The following is a 17,795-nucleotide window of genomic DNA, read 5'->3' as shown; positions in this document are numbered from 1 at the left end:
TTTTTCATTCCCACCAGCAATGAACGAAAGCTCCTATTGCTCCACATTCTTACTATCCCTTCATATTGTCGTATTTATAAATTTTTACCATTCTAATAGGTATAGTGATATCTCATTGTCTTAATTTATAATTCCTTATTGATGTCTGTTGCTTAATATCTTTCATATGTTTATTTTTCATTGATGTGTTTTCTTTGGAAAGGATTATTTAGATCTCTTGACCATTTAAAAATTGTGTGGTTGATTTTAATAGTTCTTTGTATATTTTGGATACAAATTCTTTATCAAATAGGGGATTATAAATATTTTCTTTTAGTTTATGTCTTTGTTTTCATTCTCTTAGTAGTATCTTCTGTACAGAGAAAGTTTTTACTCAATAAAATCCAATTTACTGTTTTTTTTTTCTTTTTTTCTTTCATGGATTATGCTTCTGGTGCGGTTTAAAATTTCATTGCCAGTTCCATGGCCACTTATATTTGTTCCTAAATTATACTCTAATAGTTCTGCATATAGTATTCTGTTGTACATTTATGTCTGTAATCCACTTAGAATTATTGTGAAAGGTATAAGACTTGTGTCTATTCATTTTGTTGTTGCTGTTTTTGGATTTGGATGTCACTGTTGTTCTAGTACCATCCATCACAAAAAAACAGTCATTTCTCCATTGAATTTCTTTTGTTCCTTGGTCAAATATCAGCTAAATGTATTTTGTAGGTCTATTTCTAGGTTCCCTATTCTGTTCCATTAATCTGTTTGCCTCTTCTTTCACCAATATTGTGCTATCTTGAATACTCTAGCCTTTATACTAAGTATTGAAATTTTATAGTGTTAGTCCTCCAGATTTTTTCTTCTGCTTCAGTGACATGACTATCTTGAGTTTTTGTTTGCCCTTGCATATAAATATTAGAATCAAGTTTGTTGAGATCATTAAAATAACTTGTTGAGACTTTATTAGAATTGTATTGAATCTGTGTTTCATGTGAGAAGTAATTGACATCTTACCAATATTGAGTCTTCTTAATATTGAACATTGAATACCTACTTAATTTAAATTTTATTCAATTTATTTAATGCAATTGTACAGTTTTCTTTATATAGACCATTGAACACATATATTGTTAGATTTATTATTAATTATTTTATTGTAGGATGCTTGCCAAATCAGTTTTATAATCTTATTTTATACAGCAATATAACTAATTCAAAGATGCCAAAAATGGGGTACAAATAATTGGAAGACATAGCTCAAACTTGGAGAAGTAACATCAGCACACCTCTACAGGAGCTTCCTTCATTTAAGCAGCACTTTGGTTTAGAGTTAACATATGAGTATCTAGGTGGTGCATGCAGGGCATCACTTAACCAGTGGAAGCTATTTTGGTCATGAAAAATCAGTTTTGTATCCCAATGATTAGATATGTTTTGTGACATTGTCCAGAGTTCCATGACCCAATACCTATGTAAATTCCAAGTTTGTTTACTATAAACAACCTAGACACTAGATAAATCATGCTTAAAATATTCCATAGGTAAGGATTTCTTTTATCTTTCTGTTAGTATTTATTATCAGGAGGGGATATGACTTATTTCTTTACTTCCCTTCTTCTCCCTAGGAGAGAGAGTTTGGATTAAAAACTAGCTGCTAACATTTCCTTTACTTTGGTGAGTGCATTTACTTTGGAGATTGGAGGATTGGGGAAGAGGAAGGTACCAAGAGCTTCTGAGAAAGTTTTAAGGTTCCAATAAATATGAGAATCACCTGCTGTTAGAAAGTTGCATTGATTACCCATGTTTTCTTTGTATATACTTTTCCTAGAAGAGGGATTATATTTTCCTGCATTGTACAAGTTGATGCTGCTGACCACTTTTTAAAGACTCAGAAAAAAATTTTATTTTTCCAGGAATATTGATTAATCCTGGTATAGTGAATACATTACAGGTTTGGAATAACAGAAGTCTCTCCCTACTGTGTTCTGAAGACTACATGAATTTGATGCATTCTAACTGTATGAAATTAACTGATCTAGACATTTTTTTTATTATACTTATGAAATGGACAATATAATACCTTCCATGCAGGTACTTTCTGAGGGATTAGAGATAATGTAACAAAAATCGAACTAGGCTGCCCCATCTCAGGCATGACTATTATTATAATTATCCATATCACATTCTACATTATCTGTGTAGAATACATTTGAGTTCTTTTTTTTTTTTGAAACTACATAATGGTGTTTGAAACTATGTAATGTGCAGTCATGTTAACTTTAAAAAGTTGTTCTCTAAAAGTTATCCTCCCCAAAGTTATTACCTAGAAAAATATCAGCACAAAAATATCAGTATAACATTAGAACGTGTAGATCAGAGGAGGAAAATAATAAATATAGGGACCCTATTCAACAAGTTATAAATGTACATGGTATATAGTTTACTCAAGTTTTAGTAACAGTTGCCTTTTATCTGCATAATAGAAGTTAGGAAATATTTTGATCAGCTAGAAAATTTGACTACAACCATGTCTTTGCCCCTCTGGAGGATCAGACTGAGTTGAGTCTGAGAAATAAAAATAAGTTAATAGAAGATTTTTGCTGTGCAATGATATACATAGGAACTAATTAGAGAGATCAGTAATAAGTTCTATCAATATAGAAGTTAAAGGTTAGACTACCTGAGACTCATGTTTCTTTTCATAGGCTGCATTTTTTATCAGTAATTATCGGGTTTTTATGACCATGGTCCTCAGCTCTGGACATACATGGGGGGAGCCTTTAAAAGCAATTAAATCAGAATCTCTGAAAGTGGAACCTGTGCTTGATAATTTTTAAATGCAACCTAAGAGATTCTAATGAGCAGTCAATCTTGAGAACAAGCAATTTAATGGCAAGTCAACTGACAAATACCGTGATAGTTCTGAAAATAACCAGACAATACTGAAAGTTTTGTTATATTACCATCTATAGGAGAAAGGGATTTTCATACTATGAATCCAATATTTGAAAAACATCAATTTAAGAAATAGAAAAATATAAGTTATGCTAGGGATCTACAATTTGTAGACCTTATATTTTGTATATTTCTACTTCCAAGAAAATCTCTATTTTATTAGTTGTACTGGAAGCTAGGTGGTTATTGTCTGGTGGAAATTTGAAGAGAGTTGTCATTTTTTAGAACTTCTGAAAATTTCCAATTCTCCAAACTCTCCAAGTTTTTGCTATACTAGCAAAAATGAAAAGGTGCTTCCTAGTGGAAATACCCCTAAGCTTTAGGCCCATGGTCCACAGAACTCTGAGTTAATAATATGTGCTGGAAAAAAAAAAATATGTGCTGGTAGCACATATCACATTAACCAAGACACATATTTTTGAGAAGGTCAATCACGATCATGATTATGATGGCCTAAGCAATGAAAATAGTAAGCCAAAACTAAGAAAGGGAAAATAGAAATCATTAAAAAGCTTTAAAGCTCTATGAGAAAAAAATTTGAAAGATGATTGTGAAAAAGAATTTTCTTCAAAAGGTGGCCTCAAAATGCAATTTTTTGAAAACAAATTATTTTTATTGTTTGAGTTACAAATGAAATTTGACAAAATAGAAATGATGGAAGCAATTATTATTATACTCTCAAGGCTGAGAAAATGGCTTGATTCCATGCTAAAGCCGGGGAAGAACTAGCTGCTAAATGCAACACAAGTCAGAATCTTGCACCTATACTCAAATATGTATAGGTTAAAATACAAGAAGATCTGGATGGGCTTTCTTGAGCCATAAAATTTTTGTATTACTAATAGTTATCTTTAAAAAATTTATAATATTTAGAAACATTTAGAAATAAATTGACAAAAATCCAATATGTTACTATATATATATATTACACAAAGGAAGACATTAATATTCACAAGTTAATATTGATGCAACTAGTGATGGAAGGAATTCAATAAATTAAGATTTATGGGTATTGCATATCTATGTCCTCTCATGATGAAGTTTTGCTTCTGAAAATGTAGTGTTCTAATTACATTTTCTAAAGATTTATTTCCACTTTTACCTTTTTTACAAGTTGATCTCCAGATATGACTACTGCTTTTCTTATACGTTAAAAATTTACATTAAGAAGGCATGGAGATTTGAGAATATACTAACAAAATTAAATTTAAAGAAATCATAGGAGTCTAACTTTATAATTCTTAAAAGCAGATCATATATTGCTTAACAAAAAAGTAATATTTTGGCAAAACCAGACCCATTGGGAGAGTAAAAACAACAAAAAAGTTATCTTTATTCCCTTACTGAAAAGGGAATTTTAAAGAGAATATGTTGGCAGACCATAGGCAGGAAAGAGACAGGAAGATGGTGGCAGAGTAGGAGGACCCTAGGCTCACCTTGTCCTACAAATGCAACTAGATAACTTTTTAATCATCCTAAATATCCCAGAAATTGACCTGAAGACTGACAGAACAAACTTTACAGCTAAAGGGAGAGAAGAGTGTACATCAAAGAATGTAAGAAGTATAGAGACATGGTTTAGGGGAAAAACAAATCCTGGCTGCTGTGGAGCATAGGGAATCATTTTTAAAGAGAAGGGTGAGAGAGGGATAAGAGAGAGAGAGAGGGAAAGAGAGAGAGAAGAGCACATTGAGGAACACATAAGGAGAATGTTTCCCAATAGGCACTGTCTTGGAAAACCTCAGGGGTGAATTTCATGAATTCTTGCAACCAACGGGGCTTAAAGCCTAGAGTTTTAAAGGTCAGCATGCTTGGTTGGGATATAGCCCGAAAGACACTATACTGTTTTTGGAGAGAAGGCAGGTAGACAACCTGCAGACATACAGCATGGAAACAGTGATCTGAAGAATACCTGGAGCACACAGTGGGGAGGTTATTTGCTCTTTTCACAGTTGTGTCCCAGAGAGGCAGCATTTATGGAGACACATCTCTGGTTACAAAGAAGCTGGCCAGTGCTATTTCCCCTCCCTGCCCCTCAGCATAAACACAGAGCCTCCTAAGGAAACAGAGCAGCATGGACACAGGCTGCCTAACTTGCTTACTTCAAGTATCACCCTTCTTGGGCTATGGTAGAAGTGCCCTTCTCAATCACCCTTGCCTCAGTCCCAGTACAGTGGGGACTCCCTCAGAAGACCAGCAGAAACCCCTGCCCACACCAGGTCTCCTGACCAGATGGAGGTGGTGACAGTTCTCATTTCACAAGCAGACCATAGCATACCTAATTAAAACTCACCACATTCAGGGTAGGGAAAAACACTGCCCACAACAGGCAGGGAGAGCCTCTGCCGATGACTGGCTTGAAGGATAGAGGAGCCAGAACACGAGAGCAGAGCACATGCAACACAGTGGAGACAATTCCTGAAGTGCCAGACCCTGGGCACTACATGACCTCTTCTTCAGCCATTACTTTCAGGGACAGGAAACATAACTGGGTTTTTAACACACAGAAGAAGGCAGAGACAGACAAAATCCCAAGATGGAGGAATTTATCTCAAAGGAAAAAACAAAATAAGACCATGGCTAGAGCTCTGAGCAGAACAGATATAAGCTACATGTCTGATGGAGAAGTTAAAGCAATGGTCATAAGAATACCAACTGGGCTTAAGAACGGAAGATACCAGTAAGATTCTTACCACAAATGAAAGAGCTAAAAATATAATCAGAGATAAGTGCAATAAGTGAGATTAGAAAAGAACCAAGATGCCCTTCAACAGACGAATGGATAAGGAAGATGTGGTCCATATACACGATGGAGTATTATGCCTCCATCAGAAAGGATGAATACCCAACTTTTGTAGCAACATGGATGGGACTGGAAGAGATTATGCTGAGTGAAATAAGTCAAGCAGAGACAGTCAATTATCATATGGTTTCACTTATTTGTGGAGCATAACATGGAGGACATGGGGAGTTAGAGAGGAGAAGGGAATTGGGGGAAATTGGAAGGGGAGGTGAACCATGAGAGACTATGGACTCTGAAAAACAATCTGAGGGGTTTGAAGTGGCGGGGGATTGGGAGGTTGGGGTACCAGGTGGTGGGTATTATAGAGGGCACGGATTGCATGGAGCACTGGGTGTGGTGAAAAAATAATGAATACTGTTATGCTGCAAATAAATAAATTAATTAATTAAAAAACAAAAAAACAAAACAAAAAAAGAAATAGGCTTGATGCAAAGAACAGCAGGCTGGAATAAACAAGAAAATGAATTAATGACTTAGAAGAAAAAGTAATGGAATACAACAAAGCTGAACAAAACAGAGAAAGGATTATGCAAAATGTAAACAGACTTAGGAATTCCATTAAATATAATACCATTTATATTATAGGCCTCCCAGAAGAAGAGAAGGGGGGGCAGAAAATTTATTTGAAGAAATATTAGCTGAAAACTTCCCTATTCTAGGGAAAAGAAACAAACATCCAGATCTAGGAGGTACAGAGAACTCTTATCAAAATTAACCAAAGCAGGCCACACTAAGACTTAGTATGGCTAAATTCATGAAAATATAGTGACAGAGAAAAAAAATCTTGAAAGCAACAAGACAGAAGACATTGGTAACTTACAAGGGAAACCATAACAATAGCAAGAGGTTTTTCAATGGAAACTTAGGAAGCCAGGTGGGAGTGGCATGAAATATTCAATGTACTAAATGGAAAAAATTTGCAGCCAAGAATACTGTATCCTCAAGGCCATAATTCAGAATAGAAGGAGAGATAAAGAACTTCCCAGACAAACAAAAACTAAACAAGTTCATGACTATTAAACAATTCCTGGAAGAAACAACTCTTGAGTGTAAAGGATTAGCCAAAAGTGACAGTTACTTACAATGTGACAAGAACTCACAACAATGTATATAAAATATAGTAGCATATACCTAAAAGGTAAGGAGGAGAAGAAAAAAGGATGGGTTCAAACTTAAAAGACCAACTTAATATGCAACTTAATATGCAGAGGAGATTATATACAAACCTAAGAGTAGCATATACCCAAAACCACTAATAAATATGCAAAGAATAAAGAAATCGAAATACATCAGAAAATCAGCAAAACATGAAAGACAAGATTCAGAGAAAATCTCCAGACATAACCACAAAACAACTAATAAAATGGCAATAAATGTGTACCTACCACAAAACAACTAATAAAATGGCAATAAATGTGTACCTACCACAAAACAACTAATAAAATGGCAATAAATGTGTACCTACCAATAATTACTTTGAATGTAAATGCACTGAATGCTCCAGTCAAAAGACACAGGGTATCAGAATGGATTAAAAAAGTAAATAAATAAGACCCATGTATATGCTGCCTATAAAAAACTCATTTTAGATTGAAAGACCCCTGCAGATTGAAAGTGAGGGGATGGAGAAATATTTATCATCTAAATGGATGTCAGAAGAAAGACAGAGTTAATAATTATATCAGACAAACTAGACTGTAAAACAAAGACTGTAACAAGAAACAAAGAAGGACACAGTATACTAATAAAGGGAGCAATCCAACAGGAAGTTATAACTACTATATATATTTATGTGCACAACTTGGGAGAACCCAAACATATAAAACAAGTAATAATAAACATAAGGGAACTAATAAGTAATAATAATAGCAAGAGACATTATTACCCCACTTACATTAGTAGAAAATCATCTAAACAGAAAACCAACAAGGAGACAATGGCTTTAAATGACTCAATGAACCAGATGGATTTAACAGATATATTCAGAACATTCCATCCTAAAACAGCAGAATACACACTCTTTTCAAGTGCACTTGGAATGTTCCCTTGAATAGATCACATAAGAGGTCACAAAATAGGCCATAACAGATATAAGAAGATAAGAGTCTTACCATGTATATTTTCTGAGCACAATGTTATTAAATGAGAAGTGAACAACAAGAAAAAACCTGGAAAGACCACAAATACATGGAAGTTAAATAACATGCTGATAAACAATGACCAGGTCAGCTAGGAAATCAAAGAAGAAATAAAAAATACATTGAAACAAATGAAAATGAAAACACAACAGTCCAAAACTTTCGGGATGCAGTAAAAGTGGTCCTAGGAGGGAACTATGTAACGATATAGACCTACATCAAGCAAGAAAAATCTTAAGTAAACAACCTAACCATACACCTAAAGGAGCAAGAAAAAGAACAACAAATGAAACTTAAAGACAGCAGAAGGAAGGGAATAATAGATTAAAGCAGAAATAAATGATATATATAGAGAGAGAGAGCGAGAGAGAGGAAAAAAAGAAGGTAGCAACGAAACCAGGAGCTGGTTTCTGGAAAAAGTTAATAAAATTGGTAAACCTCTACCAAGACTTACCAAAAAGAAAAGGGAAAGGACCCAAATAAATAAAATTACAAATGAAAGAGGAGAAATAACAACCAATACTACAGAAATACAAATAATTATGATATTGTAAAAAACTATATGCCAACAATTTGGATAACCTGAAAGACGTGGACAATTCCTAGTAACATATAAACTACCAAAACTGGAACAGGAAGAAATGGAAAACTTGAACAGACTGATAACCAGCAATGGATTGAATAGATAATCAAAACAGAAGTCCAGCAGACAGCAAACAGGAGTCCAGGGCCAGATAGCTTCATAGGTAAATTTTACTAAATATTTGAAGAAAATTTATTATCTATTCTTGTCAAACAATTCCAGAAAATACAAAAGGAAAGAAGTCTTCCACATTCATTCTGTGAGGCTAAAACCAGATAAAGATTCTATTAAAAAAGAACTGCAGGCCAATATCCCTGAAGAACATGGATGGAAAATTTCTCCATAAAATGCTAGGAAAACAAATCCAACAATACATCAAAACAATGTTTCACCAAGATCAAATGGGATTAAATCCCAAGGTGCAAGGGGGGCACAATCCTTGCAAATTGATCAATGTAATACACCACATTAATGAAAAAGAATAAGAACCATATGATCATTTTAATAAATGGAAAAAAAAAGCATTTGACAATGTAATATATCCATTCGTGATAAAAACCCTTAACAAGTAGTGTTAGAGGGAACATACCTCAAAATAATAAAGGCTGTACATGAAAAACCCACAGCTAATATCATCCTCAATGGGGAAAAACTGAAAGCTTTTTCTCTCTGATCAGGAATAAGACAGGGATGTCCACCCTCCCCACTGTTATTTTACATAGTACTGGAAGTCCTAGCCTTAGCAATCAGACAACAAAAAGAAATAAAAGACATCCAAATTGGCAAGGAAGAAGTTAAACTTTCACTCTTAGCAGATGTCATGATATTCTGTAAAGGAAACCCAGAAGATTCCACCAAAAAATTGCTAGAACTGATACACAAATTCAGTAAAGTCATAGGATACAAAATCAGTATAAAGAATCTGTTACATTTCTGTACATTAGTAATGAAACAGCAGAAAGAGAAATTAAGGAGTAAGCCCCTTTTACAATTGCACCAAAACCAAAAAGATAACTAGGAATAAATCTAACCAAAGAGGTGAAAGACCAGTACTCTTAAAAACTATAAAACACTGATGAAAAAAATTGAAGATGACACAAAGAGATGGAAAGATACTCCATGCTCATGGATTGGAAGAACAAATGTTATTAAAATATTTATATTACCCAAAGAAATCTACACATACACATTTAATGCAACCCCTAGCAAAGCACTGACAACATTTTTCATGGAGCTAGAATGAACAATCCTAAAATTGGTATGGAACCAAAAAACAAAAAAACAAACAAACGAACAAAAAACCCCACCAAATAAAAAAAAAAACCTCTGAATAGCCCAACCAAACTTGATAAAGCAAAGCAGAGCTAGAGGCATCACAATTCTGGAATTTATGTTATATTACATACAAAGCTGTAGTGATCTAAACAGTATGATACCACCAGGAGAATAGACACATAGGTCAACAGAACAGAATAAAAAAACTCAGGAATGAACCCATAATTATATGTTCAGTTAATCTTCCATAAGCAGGAAAGAAAATTCAGTGGGGGAAAAAGACAGTCTCTTCAACAAATGGTGTTGGGAAAACTGGGGAGCTACATGCAAAGGAATGAAACTGGGCCACTTTCTTATACCATATACAAAAATAAATACTAAATGGATTAAAGACCTAAATGTGACACTTGAAATGAGAAATCCTAGAAGACGATACAGGTTAGTAATCTCTTTGACCTCAGCCATAGCTACTACTTTTAGTAGCTCCTGAGGCAAGGGAAACAAAAACAAAAATAATCTGTTAGGACAACATCAAAATAAAAAGCTCTGCACGGCAAAGTAAACAATGAACAAATCTAAAGGGCAACCTATGTGTGGAAGAAGATATTTGCAAATGACATATCTGATGAAGGGTTAGTATCCAAAATATATTAAAATTTTGTAAAACCCAACACCCAAATTAATGAATAATTCAATTAAAAAATGGACAGAAGACACGGACAGACTTTTCTCCAAAGAAGACATACATATGGTCTTGAGACACATGAATAGATGCTCAAAATCACTGATCATCAGGGAAATGCAAGTCAAAACTACAATGAGATATCACCTCACAACTGTCAGTATGGCTAAAATCAACAACACAAGAAACAGCAGGTGTTGGCAAGGATGTAGAGAAAGCAGAACACTGTCTTACTGTTGGGAATGCAAACTAGTGCAGCTGCTGCGGAAAACAGTATGGAGGTTCTTCAAAAAGTTAGAAGTAGAACTATCCTTTGATCCAGCAATCATAGTACATAGTATTTACCCAAACAATACAAAAATACTAATTCAAAGTGATACATACACCCCGAGGTTTATAGCAGCATTACCTACAATAGCCATATTACAGAAACAGCCCAACTGTCTTTCGGGTGATGAATGGATAAAGATGAAGTGATATATGCAATATATTCAAATATTACCCGCCTATAAAAATATCAGTCTTTCCATTTGAAACGACATGGATCTAGCTAGAGTGTTGTGCTAAGCAAAATATGTCAGTCAGAGAAAGGCAAATACCATATGATTTCACGCCTGTGGAATTTAAGAAACAAAACAAAACAAAACAAAGGGGAAAGAGAGAGATAGAAGTGAACCAAGAAACACTCTTAGGTGTAGAGAACAAACTGATGGTTACCTGAGGGGAGAGAGTGGGGAGAGAGGTTAAGTAGATGAAAGGGATTAAGGTGTGAATTTGTGATGATCTTTGGGTGATATATGGAAGTGTTGAATCACTATATTGTACATCAGAAACTAGTATTACACTCCATATTAACTAACTGGATTTTAAATAAAAACCTAAAAAAAATGACATAAAAAATAAAAATAAAATCCAGCAGGCAGCAATCACATGGGAAAGGAAGTAGAATTACCATAAAGTTCTTAAACAGTTGCATCTGGAAATAATGGTGTCAGTAGCATATGCAATAATTTTCAAGCTCAAGATTTAAATTATAAAGGGAGGTTTTTGCCTAGGGTGCATTATGTACTTATCCCTTGGTTTGCCCAATAAGGGATGGGTATTCTTGAAACAGGGTATGCAGTAATGTTATAAATGGATGTACATGTCCAGAAATAAGTGAATCTTCTCTATTGAAAATAAAATAAAAATTGGCTCTACCAAAAATTGCAAATCTGCAAGTTTTTCTTAACATCCAGCATACTAAAAGAAGTACAGCACCAGGCTTTCTTCATGTATGTATTTTTAAGTCATTTTAAAAATAAAAAGGAAAACAGTTTTCTTGACATTTTAACTTAGATCAAAATACAGAAGAGTGATCTTTATTACTATAGGTCTCAAACATCATAACGATTGTGTACTAAGAACATCTGTATGCTCATCATAGGTGAGCATTATTAGAATTGAAACATGGATGAAATGAGGGCTGTGTTTTCACAGAGCTCCTGATCAAGTAGGATTATAAGTATCTACTGAGCTAAGAATCCAATTATCCTAGTTTCTAAACCCATGCTCTTTTTCAGCTGAAATATTGAGACTACATTTGATTTCCAATTTCCATTATAATGTGTCAGGTAGAACACTTGTATTTTTTTTTTTTTTTTGCAAGCCATAAATGCAGTAGACAGGCCATGTGAGGATAATACAAAGTGGAAACTTGGATCATTTTACTCTTGGAATATTTTATTTGGTTTCATATTTGCAGACTTATTTCCATCCTCTTTAACTTGAGAAGCCCTTTCAAGACAAGATAATATCCCAATTGCATTGGTAATTAAAGAAAACTGTTCTTTTATTGCATAGTGTAGGAAAAAAACACTTGTTTTTATATTAGAAATAATGTCAGTTATGACTTTATATGACTAAATGTTACATTATACATTTCCTTTAAAATAGTCTTTAATTATATTTTTCTATGTAAGTTACACACATTTGGTTGTTTTCCCCAAAGCCCTTCTTCCTCTTTATTTGCTAACAGATCTCAAATAGAGTTTCTACAATAAAGTTCCCAGTCCAAAGGGGATGAGTTATTTTGGGTTTGTTTCCATAATGACGTTCCTTTTCTCACTTTTCTAACAATTTGTCTAGGGTTAGGCATATGACATATTTCTGGCCAAAGACTCTTAGGGGATATCTGTTTAAAGCTTATGGGCAACATTTTTTTCCCTGATAAGAGAGAGGGGATTAAGAACTCTGCCTTTTTTGTGGATGGTGTCCTGTAAGATTGTAATACTTTAGCTGTTACACTGTATTGAGGCCATGAGAAAAAGCCAGGAAACATTCAGAGAACTGCCCATTGCTAATTTCCTTGAAATACATGAAACAGATATCTGAGAAAATGTTCTGTTAGCTGCAGTCAAAAATAATTCTAACTGATGCACTAGGGATATATAAATTTGGTTTGTTTTCCATTTAACAAATGATTAATGTAGTTTATCTTAAGTTATATTAGGAAAGATACATTTTGTTGGCAGACATTCACAAATTATTTATAGTGTCACTTGTTATTTGGATTAAATAAAAGATTTAAAATAGGTTGAAAAGTATCTTGGATTACTTTGTCAAAAATGGAGCAAATGATGAGAAATGGTCAGTGTATTATGATTTTTATTGTATTTGTTGAAGTAAAGGGATTTTAGGTTGGTATTTGCAATAACTTATTAACAAAGTACATATTGTAGGATGCCTTTTATCTCAAATAAATTTTTTATTAATTATTTTTATTAACATGTAATGTATTAGTTGCCTCAGGGGTACAGGTCTGTGAATCGCTAGGCTTACACAATTCACAGCACTCACTCTTTCACATACCCTTCCCAATGTCCATAACCCAACCACCCTCTCCACATACCTCTTCCCCCAGCAACCCTCAGTTTCTTTTGTTAGATTAAGAGTCTCTTACAGTTTGTCTCCTCCCGATTCCATTTTGTTTCATTTTTTCCTTCCCTACCCCAAACCCTCCACTCTGCCTCTCAAATTGTTCATATCAGGGAGATCATATGATAATTCTCTTTTCTGATTGACTTATTTCACTCAGCGTAATACCCTCCAGTTATATCCATGTCATTGCAAATGGCAAGATTTCATTTCTTTTGATGGCTGCATAGTATTTCATTGTATATATATACCACAGCTTCTTTATCCATTCATCTGATGATGGCATCTAGGTTCTTTCCATAGTTTGACTTTTGTGGACATTGCTGCTATAAACATTCAGGTGCACGTGCTCCTTCGGGTCACTACATTTGTATCTTTAGGGTAAATACCCAGTAGTGCAATTGCTGGATGGTAGGGTAGCTCTATTTTCAACTTTTTGAGGAACCTCCGTACTGTTTTTCAGAGTGGCCACACTAGCTTGCATTCCCACCAACAGTGTAAGAGTTCCCCTTTCTCCACATCATCACCAACATCAGTCATTTCCTTACTAGTTAATTTTAACCATTCTGACTGGTGTGAGATGGTATCTCATTGTGGTTTTAATTTATATTTCCCTGATGCTGAATGATGTTGAGCATTTTTTCTTGTGTCTGTTGGCCATCTGGATGTCTTCTCTACAGAAAGATTTGTTCATGTCCTCTGCCCACTTCTTGATGGGAGTATTTGCTCTTTGGGTGTTGTTTGATAAGTTCTTTATAAATTCAAATAAAAATTTTAAAATCATATGTTCACTGCTTGAATCACAGGTTTGAAATTTTCATGGTTTTGACTTATTAGAAACATTGCCATACTTGCTATGATTTAAAATTATAATGCAATTAGAGAAAGAAAAAACAAAATCAGTTATGTTCACTAATCCTTAATGGCAAAAAAAAAAAAAAAAAAATCCCAAAGTGTATTTCATCATGAGAGAAACAAGCAATATTAAGAAAAAACATGAACATCCAGTTCTTGACAAATCATTAATCTCTGTCACCAGAAAATTTGACCAAATTCTTTGCAACACAGAAAGAATCTAAAAAGTAATCTTTTTCTGGCAAGTGATAAACCACAAGTAAGGCAATATAGTCTGTGTATAATCCTATAACTAGGAGCCAGACTACCTGAATCAGATTCCCAGCATTGCCACTTCCTATTATTTAATCTTAATGTGCATTAATTTCTTCATCTGTAAAATGGTAAATATAGTAATTGTTGTAAAGAATCTGAAAATTTTTAAAATGTTTGATTATAATGTGAACACCATACTCTTTTTTAAAAGTTTATTTCAGCCATATGATTATTCTAGTTTGGTGGCCTTAATACTCAGAAAATATGTTTTAAACCAAACCAAATCTCTAAATCCAAGAAAGTAGTGAAACTAATCAGAATTACAAATGGTTACGTATTTCTCATGTTTTTCATGTTGGTGGCATTATATTTAGTGATGTATTTCTTTTTCTCTTTTCAAGATATGTAAATATCTTGGTTAATTTATGGCAAGAAATTTAGATATATTTGGGACCGTAGCACCTAAACTCATGTATTATTCTAGAATTTTAACAGAAATGGAGAAAAGGAATGTTAACTACCAAGGAATATATCAGAAAAAGAGTCCGAAATAATGACTAAGTTAAAAGGAAATCAATAGGGCACTTGAGTGGCTCAGCCAGTTGAGTGGCTGCGTTGGGCGCAGGTCGTGATCCCAAGGTCCTGGTATAGAGCCCTACATCGGGCTCCCTGCTTGGTGGAGAGCCTGCTTCTCCCTTTCCCTCTGCCTGCTGCTGCTCTGCCTACCTGTGCTTTCTCTCTCTCTCTGTCAAATAAATAAATAAAATCTTAAAAAAAAAAAAAGAAAGAAAAAGACATCATTAGATGCCCTTAATTTCAAAAATGGTAGAATAAGATAGTGTTGTTAATAACAGTATTGTGGAGAGGGGAGGAGTCAAGATGGCGGAAAAGTAGCAGGCCGAGACTAATTCAGCTAGCCAGAGATCAGCTAGATAGCTTATCTAAAGATTGCAAACACCTGAAAATCCATCGGCAGATCGAAGAGAAGAAGAACAGCAATACTGGAAACAGAAAACAACCACTTTCTGAAAGGTAGGACCGGCGGAGAAGTGAATCCAAAGCGACGGGAAGATAGACCCCTGGGGGAGGGGCCGGCTCCCGGCAAGCGGCGGAGCAACAGCGCACAAAATCAGGACTTTTAAAAGTCTGTTCCGCTGAGGGACATCGCTCCAGAGGCTACCCGGGGCAAAGCCCACACGGGGTCAGCGTGGCCTCAGGTCCCGCAGGGTCACAGAAGGATCGGGGGTGTCTGAGTGTCGCAGAGCTTGCGGGTATTGGAACGGGAAAGCCGGCTACAGAGACAGAGCCGACAGTAAGCTCGCAGCTCGGGGTGACCTTGAACCGGTCGCAGGCTCGGTGAGCTCAGAGCACGGCCGGAGGTCAGGCAGACGGGAGTAACTGGGCGCGGTTCTCTGAGCGCACACTGAGGAGTGCGGCCCTGGGCTCTCGGCTCCTCCGGGCCGAGAGCCAGGAGGCCGCCATTTGTATTCCCGTCCTCCGGAACTCTACAGAAAGCGCTCAGGGAACAAAAGCTCCTGAAAGCAAACCCAAGCGGATTACTCACCCCGGCCCCGGGTAAGGGCGGTGCAATTCCGCCTGGGGCAAAGACACTTGAGAATCACTACAACAGGCCCCTCCCCCAGAAGATCAACAAGAAATCCAGCCGAGACCAAGTTCACCTACCAAAGAGTGCGGTTACAATACCAAGGAGAGCAGCAGAATTCTAGCGGAGGAGAAAGCAAAGCACTGAACTCATGGCTTTTGCCCTGTGATTTTTTTTAGTCTTGCGGTTAATTTAATTTTTTTCTTTTTCATTTTTTGTTTTTTTTTCTCGCCTTCGGGTAAAATTTTTTTTTTAACTGTTACCTTTTTCTTTTTTAACGATTTTTTACTAGTTTATCTAATACATATATTTTTTCTTTTTTATATTTTTCTTAGGTGTTTTCTTTTTTTTTTAAATTCTTTTTTTTTCTTTCTTTTTTCTTTTTTTTTTTTCTTTTTTTCTTTCATCCTTTTTGAACCTCTTTTTATCCCCTTTCTCCCCCCTCACGATTTGGGATCTCTTCTAATTTGGTTAAAGCATATTTTCCTGGGGTTGTTGCCACCCTTTTAGTATTTTACTTGCCCCCTCATATACTCTTCTCTGGACAAAATGACAAGACGGAAAAATTCAACACAAAAAAAAGAACAAGAGGCAGTACCGAAGGCTAGGGACCTAATCAATACAGACATTGGTAATATGTCAGATCTAGACTTCAGAATGACAATTCTCAAGGTTCTAGCCGGGCTCGAAAAAGGCATGGAAGATATTAGAGAAACCCTCTCGAGAGATATAAAAGCCCTTTCTGGAGAAATAAAAGAACTAAAATCTAACCAAGTTGAAATCAAAAAAGCTATTAATGAGGTGCAATCAAAAATGGAGGCTCTCACTGCTAGGATAAATGAGGCAGAAGAAAGAATTAGTGATATAGAAGACCAAATGACAGAGAATAAAGAAGCTGAGCAAAAGAGGGACAAACAGATACTGGACCATGAGGGGAGAATTCGAGAGATAAGTGACACCATAAGACGAAACAACATTAGAATAATTGGGATTCCAGAAGAAGAAGAAAGAGAGAGGGGAGCACAAGGTATACTAGAGAGAATTATTGGGGAGAATTTCCCCAATATGGCAAAGGGAACGAGCATCAAAATTCAGGAGGTTCAGAGAACACCCCTCAAAATCAATAAGAATAGGCCCACACCCCGTCACCTAATAGTAAAATTTACAAGTCTCAGTGACAAAGAGAAAATCCTGAAAGCAGCCAGGGAAAAGAAGTCTGTAACATACAATGGTAAAAATATTAGATTGGCAGCTGACTTATCCACAGAGACCTGGCAGGCCAGAAAGAGCTGGCATGATATTTTCAGAGCACTAAATGAGAAAAACATGCAGCCCAGAATACTATATCCAGCTAGGCTATCATTGAAAATAGAAGGAGAGATTAAAAGCTTTCAGAACAAACAACAACTGAAAGAATTTGCAAATAAAGGCCTTAAACGACACACTGGACCAGATGGACATTACAGATATATTCAGAACATTTCATCCCAAAGCAACAGAATACACATTCTTTTCTAGTGCACATGGAACATTCTCCAGAATAGATCACATCCTGGGTCCTAAATCAGGACTCAACCGGTATCAAAAGATTGGGATCATTCCCTGCATATTTTCTGACCACAATGCTCTAAAGCTAGAACTCAACCACAAAAGGAAGTTTGAAAAGAACCAAAATACATGGAGACTAAACAGTATCCTTCTAAAGAATGAATGGGTCAACCGGGAAATTAAAGAAGAATTGA

The sequence above is a fragment of the Mustela lutreola genome, chromosome 3 (assembly GCF_030435805.1).
Source record: "Mustela lutreola isolate mMusLut2 chromosome 3, mMusLut2.pri, whole genome shotgun sequence".
Taxonomy (NCBI): Eukaryota; Metazoa; Chordata; class Mammalia; order Carnivora; family Mustelidae; genus Mustela; species Mustela lutreola.
This window is presented reverse-complemented; position numbering follows the sequence as displayed.